The sequence below is a fragment of the Ranitomeya imitator genome, chromosome 1 (genome assembly GCF_032444005.1).
Source record: "Ranitomeya imitator isolate aRanImi1 chromosome 1, aRanImi1.pri, whole genome shotgun sequence".
Taxonomy (NCBI): Eukaryota; Metazoa; Chordata; class Amphibia; order Anura; family Dendrobatidae; genus Ranitomeya; species Ranitomeya imitator.
Window position 1 is genome coordinate 839839585 of NC_091282.1, and position 3082 is coordinate 839842666.

A 3082-nucleotide genomic window follows, 5' to 3' on the forward strand; every position below is an offset into this window, starting at 1 on the left:
AGTGTTAAGAAGGCGTATAACAGGGCCAAACATTCTGATCGCCACCAACTTCTCTTTTCATCTAAACAAACTAAAGCTACTAACCAGGTGAGATTGGTCACTCAATATCACTCTAGGTGGAGGGAGATTGCCTTGTGCAGGCGTGTACTATGGAGGACAGAGAATGAACTTCAATCCAATATTGCAGCCAGCATGCAGCCAGCGGGTAAGGAAAGGGTGAATCAAACACCCGAAAACCCCGCCTCCATGGCTGAAAATTGTTCCCTCCAAATTCAGGTGACAGAGTCCCTTTAATTTCTTCGGCTTCTTACCTTTTCAAATTTTCTTGGACATGTTTTGGGACCGTTAAAACATTTATAACTATAATCTTGGAACAGTAATGTTGGGGGGGATGAAATATGGAAAACAATAGCTCACCTGATAGTTTGGTCAAGCGAAGCACTGAGGATCTGACTGCTGTCTTTTGAGAAACTAAGGCAAGTGACACCTTTACTGTGAGCAAGTTCAAACCTCCTCAAACACTGGCCACTCTGAATTTTCCACACCTGCAAAAGCAAAATAGAGTAACTTTCTATTGTATCATTGGCGTTTAATTTGGTGCATATATATTTTTTTCACATATCTCTTCTTGATCGCTTTTATGCAATTTTTTGTGTGTCAGTATTATGAAAAAAACATTTTTGGCATGTTTTTCATTATGTTTTATGGTGTTTGCATGGCGTTTCTGGTTGTTCCAGATGTGGCAATATCATTTGTGTGGTCATTATTTTTGTTTGGATACAAACACTTTTCTTAGTGGTGATTATTTTAACACATTCACTTTTTATTTATTTATTTTTATTACTTTTTCACTTGGCCCCATTGTGGAACATGAATATTTTTTACGGTGATCGCTGGGCTCATGCATTGCAGTTCTCGTGTACTGCCTGACACACCCCGCTTAGCTGGATCCAGCAGTCCACCATACCCTGGGGTCATCAGATGACCTCATGGTTCCATGGCAACCATCAGCCCTGCAATTACAATTCCTGGAAGCTGATGGTGTAAAAAAAAAGAGCCTTTAAACTACTTAGATGCAGCGGTCCCAGACAGAGGTATCTAAAGGGATTAAGCCGCTCCGATTGGTTCCAAACCCTATCGAGGCCAATGACGCAGGGCATCCTCTGTGACTTGTGGGATTTGCGCTAGCTGGGTGGTGATATTTACTTATTCCTCATGGCAGTTTTAAAAAATGTATACAAGAATACCCAGAAAAATTGATGATGTTTTGATGGCAAAGGTGGTTGCACCAAATACTGATATGATTTAGATTTTGCTTTTGTTCAATCAATTTGGATTTTTTTATGTCTCAGTTATTAAACATTTCTAGTTTTGAAAGCATTCTTACATTGCAGCATTTTTTCCACACCTGCCTAAATTTTGCACAGAACTGTAGATTCTGTAATGCTAAAATATAAAAGCATGACAATGAAGCCTGACACAGACTGTTGTAATTCAACCATCCAAGTGTTGTTCAGTCATAGAACCATCAAGAAAAAGAAAAGGTAAGAAGTAGACACATGGAAGTCATGGAAACTTTAGGTGTGGTCAGTTTTCCCTTCATATTTCCACATACTATATTTGCATTGTATAATGTAAAGGAAAAAAAGGAAGCTTATGCAATTAAAAAATAATTGTACCTTAATTTTACCATCTTGTGCTCCTGTCGCTAACATTTCGGTATCTCTACTAAAGCACATGCACAATACAGCATCATCCATCATCATGAAGTTATCTTGTGCTTGATACTTCAAGTCCTAAAGAGACAGTAGAACAGAAAACCAAGTGTTACATGATCAGCTTTTATCGTCTGAAAGCCCAACGTAGAAATGAATGAACTTCTGGCTGGAAATAGAAATGTTTACAATAAATGCATAAGGCCTTTTTCACATATCAGTTTTTAGCCGTCAGGCAGAATCCAGCTAATTTTTAAATATGATCAGACCATGTTCCTGTACGGTCAGACACGGCCATTACACAGTACACAGCAGGGGCACATTTATAAGATTATCCCAGTACAGGAACATTTTTTTTGTGGAATGTATTTTTAATCCAAGATCTAGTGATTAAAATGTACATTGTTCATGGGTCAACCCCTTTCACAAATATATGCTTTTACATTCACTATACTATATAGTCGTGCAGGGGCTGGCCCGGGTGGTCAGCAATGTGTCTCAGGACTAAGGAATCACAATTCACTATCAGGTAGTGTGACAAACATCTGCATTTGGTAGATGTCTAGAGTGGAATGTGGAGGATCTACTGTGAAAGCCACTGTCTGACCGGTCATCTATGTACGGGGGCCACAACTAGGTGCCATGCAGGCAGCAGTTTATGCCCTCACAGACTATTTCAATCACAATCATGTCAGCAGAATCCTTATTTCAATAAAGCAAAACTTACTGTTATATACAAAGTAAAGTACTTGCCTTTCTTATTTTCCCTGTTGTGAAGTTCCACACCTCAATAAATCCATCCACTGACCCAGTCACCAAATACTGACCATCAGGTGAAAAGCGGGCACATTCAACGTGCGATTTCTGACCAAACTGTAAAGACAAGAGTAAAAGGTAAATTCCAATCAATTTGTAAACCAATGACAACCCATTTATTAAAGGGACACTGTCACCTGAATTTGGAGGGAACAAGCTTCAGCCATGGAGGCGGGGTTTTGGGGTTTTTGATTCACCCTTTCCTTACCCGCTGGCTGCAAGATTGCCTTGCGCAGGCGTGTACTATGGAGGACAGAGAATGAACTTCAATCCAATATTGCAGCCAGCATGCAGCCAGCGGGTAAGGAAAGGGTGAATCAAAAACCTCCAAACTCCGCCTCCATGGCTGAAGATTGTTCCCTCCAAATTCAGGTGACAGTGTCCCTTTAATAAATGGGTTGTCATTGGTTTACAAATTGATTGGAATTTACCTTTTACTCTTGTCTTTACAGTTTGGTCAGGTGACAGTGTCCCTTTAAGCCAATGCCTTGATATATAGTTTACAATACTATACAGGTTTTCCATTGAAGAAAGCTGCAGTACATTTATTA

The 3082-nt window shown here is 39.7% G+C and overlaps 1 long non-coding RNA gene across 1 annotated transcript; it reads right to left on the minus strand.

Annotated features, from left to right (window-relative positions):
• Positions 1–523: 523 nt before the first annotated feature.
• Positions 524–2588, minus strand: LOC138650879 (uncharacterized). The gene is made up of 3 exons (XR_011315413.1): positions 2469–2588; positions 1680–1796; positions 524–545 (listed from the first exon to the last, which is right to left on the minus strand). It is a non-coding gene; the product is annotated as an uncharacterized lncRNA (long non-coding RNA).
• Between the last annotated feature and the right edge of the window lie 494 nt (positions 2589–3082).